The sequence below is a fragment of the Nicotiana tabacum genome, chromosome 16 (assembly GCF_000715075.1).
Source record: "Nicotiana tabacum cultivar K326 chromosome 16, ASM71507v2, whole genome shotgun sequence".
Classification (NCBI taxonomy): Eukaryota; Viridiplantae; Streptophyta; class Magnoliopsida; order Solanales; family Solanaceae; genus Nicotiana; species Nicotiana tabacum.
In genome coordinates, this window is record NC_134095.1 from 48,590,929 (window position 1) to 48,596,928 (window position 6,000).

The window sequence follows — 6,000 nt, forward strand, 5'->3', positions numbered from 1 at the left end:
ACAGTTTTACCAACCTGTTCTCCCCCACCGGAACACGAGGCGGGAGCGAGGAAAATATCATTCTCACATTCCACTCTTTGTCCAAGCAAGCACATAAGACCCGCGCGGGCGAACGCATAAAGGAACAACTCGATTGAAGGACACAAATTGCTTCAGCACAGCTGAAATACCTCCTGTCGGCAACGTCTTCAAGCCGGACGGCAAGAGTCAGACAAGAAAACTATAATACGTACACAACACGAACCTAAGCGAAACGTCAACATCCCGTATTCACCGGTGTTGCACCTTCTGATGCAAGCAATATCAAACGGACTGGGACTCCTACGGAAGATGTTCAACTCTCCAGAAACTGGGACTGACAACGGGCTATTATTTCGATAAGTTCAAAATAACACCCTTTAAGGCCAAGGGCCTTTGCCAAAAAAGGGAAGAGTTCGACCTCGATCGAACGACGATGGGCTGTTATTTCAATAAGTTCAAAATAACACCCTTTAAGGCCAAGGGACTTCGCCAAAAAAGAGAAGAGTTCGACCTCGATCGAACGACGACGGGCTGTAATTTCGATAAGTTCGAAATTACACCCTTTAAGGCCAAGGGCCTTCGCCAAAAAAGAGAAGTGTTCGACCTCGATCGAACAACGACGGGCTGTTATTTTGATAAGTTCGAAATAACACCCTTTAAGGCAAAGGGCCTTCACCAAAATAGAGAAGAGTTCGACCTCAATCGAACGACGATGGGTTGTATTTCGATAAGTTCGAAATAACACACTTTAAGGTCAAGGGCCTTCGCCAACAAAGGGAATAGTTCGACCTCGATCGAATGACGACGGGTTGTTATCTTGATAAGTTCGAAATAACACCCTTTAAGGCCAAGGGCCTTCGCCAAAAACGGGAAGAGTTCGACCTCGATCGAACGACGACGGGCTGCTATTTCTATAAGTTCAAAATAACACCCTTTAAGGCCAAGGGCCTTCGCCAACAAAGGGAAGAGTTCGACCTCGATAGAACGGCGATGGGCTGTTATTTCGATAAGTTCAAAATAACACCCTTTAAGGCCAAAAGGGCCTTCGCCAAAAAAGAGAAGAGTTCGACCTCGATCGAATGACGACGGGCTGTTATTTCGATAAGTTCAAAATAACACCCTTTAAGGCCAAGGGCCTTTGCCAACAAAGGGAAGAGTTCGACCTCGATCATATGACGACGGGCTGTTATTTCGATAAGTTCAAAATAACACCCTTTAAGGCCAAGGGTCTTCGCCAAAAAAGGGAAGAGTTCGACCTCGATTGAACGATAATGGGTTGTTATTTCGATAAGTTCGAAATAACACCCTTTAAGGCCAAGGACCTTCGCCAACAAAGGGAAGAGTTCGACCTCGATCGAATGACGACGGGCTGTTATTTCGATAAGTTCAAAATAACACCCTTTAAGGCCAAGGGCCTTTGCCAACAAAGGGAAGAGTTCGACCTCGATCATATGACGACGGGCTGTTATTTCGATAAGTTCAAAATAACACCCTTTAAGGCCAAGGGTCTTCGCCAAAAAAGGGAAGAGTTCGACCTCGATTGAACGATAATGGGTTGTTATTTCGATAAGTTCGAAATAACACCCTTTAAGGCCAAGGACCTTCGCCAACAAAGGGAAGAGTTCGACCTCGATCGAATGACGACGGGCTGTTATTTCATTAAGTTCAAAACAACACCCTTTAAGGCCAAGGGCCTTCGCCAAAGAAGATAAGAGCTCGACCTCGATCAAACGACGACGGGCTTTTATTTCGATAAGTTCAAAATAACACCATTTAAGGCCAAAGGGCCTTCGCCAAAAGAGAGAAGAGTTCGACCTCGATCGAACGACGACGGGCTGTTATTTTGATAACTTCGAAACAACACCCTTTAAGGCCAAGGGACTTCACCAAAAAAGAGAAGAGTTCGACCTCGATCGAACGACGATGGGCTATCATTTCGATAAGTTCAAAACAACACCCTTTAAGGCCAAGGGCCTTCGCCAAAAAAGAGAAGAGTTCGACCACGATTGAACGACGATAGGCTATTATTTCGATAAGTTCGAAACAACGCCCTTTAAGGCCAAGGGCCTTCGCCACAAAAAAGGAGAAGAGTTCGACCTCGATCAAACGATGACGGGACGTAATTTCGATAAGTTTGAAATAACACCCTTTAAGGCCAAGGGCCTTCGCCAAAAAAGAGAAGGGTTCGACCTCGATCGAACGACGATGGGCTGTTATTTCGATAAGTTTGAAATAACACACTTTAAGGCTAAGGGCCTTCGCCAAAAAGAGAAGAGTTCGACCTCGATCGAACGACGAGGGACTGTTATTTCGATAAGTTCGAAATAACACCCTTTAAGGTCAAGGGCCTTCGCCAAAAAAAGGAAGAGTTCGACCTCGATCGAACGACGACGGTCTGCTATTTCGATAAGTTCAAAATAACACCCTTTAAGGCCAAGGGCCTCCGCCAAAAGGAGAGGATGTCGACCTCGATCGAAATACTCCTAAGGCTAAAAACCATCAGAAGGAAAGAAAAATCGGGACTCACCATACAGGCGTCTATCTTGCGCCAAAGCCATAAACAGTTGAAATAAAGGTGAAGTACAAGACAAATAACAAAGAAAAGAACTCTCCTTTATACAAATTCACAGTGGGGGCTATCGCCGCTTACATATGGCCCAAACCAACCCAAAAAAAAACCAAACGAACGACAATGGACAAATAATTGAAAATAAAAACAGACAAGGACAATGTTCTTCATTCGGCATCATCACCGCCATCACCAGCACCATCACCGTCACCATCATCCCCGTCTCCAACAGGCTCTCCATTACCATTTTCTGATCCTCATTAGCTTCGGGTGTCGCCGCGTCATACCTATAATTGATGCGAGCCTCTCGTGCTTTCGCTCGCGCTTCTTCATAAGCAGCCTCAGCCACGGTACCCGCCTCCCACAAACTCTTATATATATTCTGCTGGGCTTCGGCATAAAACCTAGAGCTCATGCATTTGGCGGGGAACGACCACGGAGGATACCTCAACCTGAGCCAATAATTGCTCATTCTCTGCCTCCAGAGTCGCGACCCAATCTCCCAGAACCGATGCCTCTTGATCAATCACGTCGATGCGCTCCTCGAGCCTCGCCTCCCTGAAGGTAGCTGTCACTCTCTCCGACTCTTGTTCGGATTGGAGGACGTGGATAGTGTTCTCCTAGGCCGTAGCCCTCGCTGAAGCCTCGGACCAGGAACTCTCAATGCTCTCCAACCCAGCGACTTTGCTCTCCAGCGCAGTCAATTTTCTCATCCACTCCACGCTCATCGCCTCGACCTTGACCAAGTTCTGATCTATCTCCGACTGCATTGACCTCAACCTACCCTGTAGATACTCACATTCTGCTGTGACCCCCTTACCCAACTCGAGCTCCTCGTCCTTAATTCGAAGTTGCTCCTCGAGTGCGCTCTTGCTGCGGATAGTTTGCATTAATTCCTGGTCCCTCTTCTCCAACTCCTCACCTAGAGCCCGATTGCGAGGGTCTGTCCTCAGCCGCTCATTCATCTCGCGACACCTGTCGCGGTAGCGACGATACTTCTCCAGTATCTTCAAGAAAATTTTGGCCCAGATGTTGGCCCTGCGAATGTTTTCCACTTCTACCATATATGTCTGGAAAACACAAAGACGAGGTTAGACTAGTACTTTCGAGAAAGGCGAAGGAATAAAGCGAAAGTAAAATGCAACGTACCCTTAAGCCCATAGCGGCCACCTCGTCCATCAAATAAGTATTGGGAACGGACCGAAGGGACTCATTCTCGGCTTTGGAGCATAGCAGACTGAATTGCGGCACCAAATCTTCCCCTTCCACCAAGATTTTGACGCCAGAAGGGATCTGAAGAATATGGGCCGAGCCCCCCGCACGAACCACCGAATGAGTAAGGTCCTCTTCAAACATCCTGACATCATCGGGGTCCAGGTCTGACTCAGATTCATAGTCTTCAACCACCATGCCTTTTCTTCTTTCTACTGCTGAAGAGGAAGCACGACCCACTGCAGAAGATGAGGGCACGTCTGAAATCACGACGGCAACCCCAGAAGTCTGATTCTCCATAACGACAGGATGTTGGTCACCAACAACGGCAGGGATTCCTGATTGAGCCGGGGCAGCGATAGGAGTCTCTGATTGTCGAGCACGGACACCAACAATTCTGATATTCTGCTCCGTCCCTATAGGGGGAGCCGCAACAACACCCTCTCCAGAGCCCGTCGGGGGAGAGTCGTCTAGATGAATTACTATTGGGGCACCGTCTCAAACTCCATCCTCCGTCTCTTTGACGGCCCTTCCTCTTCTCCAGTAGTAGTGACTTACCCGTTGGGTGAACGACATCGGTCAGAACCTCATCCTGAGAAACAACCCTCGCAGGAGTAACCAAGGCCGCAGACTCAACTGAAGCAGCCCTCGATGAAGGTCGGGTAATGGGTACTGCGATAGGGTGAGAAAATGCGGCCGACTAGGGAAAAGCTAACGGAGAGGCCCTTGCTCTCCGCACTCTCCTTGAAAATGACAAACGACGCATAAGAGGCTAAACAAAAAGAGGAAGAAAAGTAGACAAAGGCGTCGTCTCACCTGTAAGGGGTCTGCGTCCGAACCTCTCATGAAAGGTCGACCATGTGCCAATCCCCACTGTATGGGGAAGTATGGCCTCCACCCATTCACGGATACCTTCGACAGGCGGAGGGGGCAGTCTCTCAGCTGCAAAGACATGATAAAGTTTAGTAACCACAGAAAATGGTCGAGCATTTCAATGACTAAAAATACAAACTTACGTGCAAAGTTCCATTTCTCAGGGAATCTCGTTGGGTCCGCCACAATATGCTCAGTTTGCACATAAAAGTAATTCTCATAGAAACAACGGTTGGTCCTGTCATCCATCTTCACCACCATACCCCTCGACCCCCGAGGGGTAGGCGTAGAACATACAGTACCTAGGGCAGTCAAAATGAACTATGTCCTTTCCCACTGCCGGCCGCATATCAATATAATCGGGGATCCCCCACCTTTCTTTCAACTTTGCAATATCCCTCTCCCTCACAACAGAGTGAACAGGTTCCGGTTCGATCCCATCGGGAGTATTGAAGTTAGTCGGCTCTCTCCCAGGGCGGGGCAAGATCTCAATCACTGATGGGACCTCCTCATCCTCCACCGCATCTGCCCCTCCGGTGATCTCGGCAGCATTTTCCAGTACCGAATTAGCAGCAGGAAGATTGTCACGAGAAGAATCACCAGCCATTCTTGTCAGAAAATACACCAAAGAAACAAAGGAAAGAAGAGATGAAAGTTTCCAGTGAACGAGGGGACACACAGAAATTCGAGGTATCAGAAAGAAAGTTTATCAGCAGGATTCTCACAAGTGAAAGATAAAGAAGTGTGTCAATCGGATGAAAATTTTCCTCTATTTATAAGAGACATAAATCCCCCAAACACGAAACTCAAGAGTCGCCAATCGAATCTGATAGGGCATAAAACGTTTCAGTCTCCCAAAAACGTGTGTCATAATGGCGATAACCACGAAACAACGCTTCAATACCAAATGACGTTTCGGTTTCGAACCGCTTCAACGGTCCAGGGGGATCGACAGAACGCTGCCACTCCGTTAAAAACCCACAAAATGTGACTAAGGAATGGAGATTCATAAGTCAAATTTCTCTCGAATTCGTAACGATCATGATCCGTCTGCCGAGCCCGACATAGGACGACCCCAACAGATAAAGGGACTAACTGTATTGGTCAAAATCTGACCGTCACGACCGAGTTAACCGACGTGCTGCCTAATTAACCGGGCAGTAAAAGTTAATAGAGCTCACTCCATTTCTCCTTTCTGACATCCGACGAGTCGGCAAGAGTGACGCCTAAAATCATGACCAAGACACATTGGTGGCAAAAGGATGTCGAGTCAACCAAAGGGCAAAGGTGCCTTGATTATATATAGCCAAGGAAAGCTTTCAACA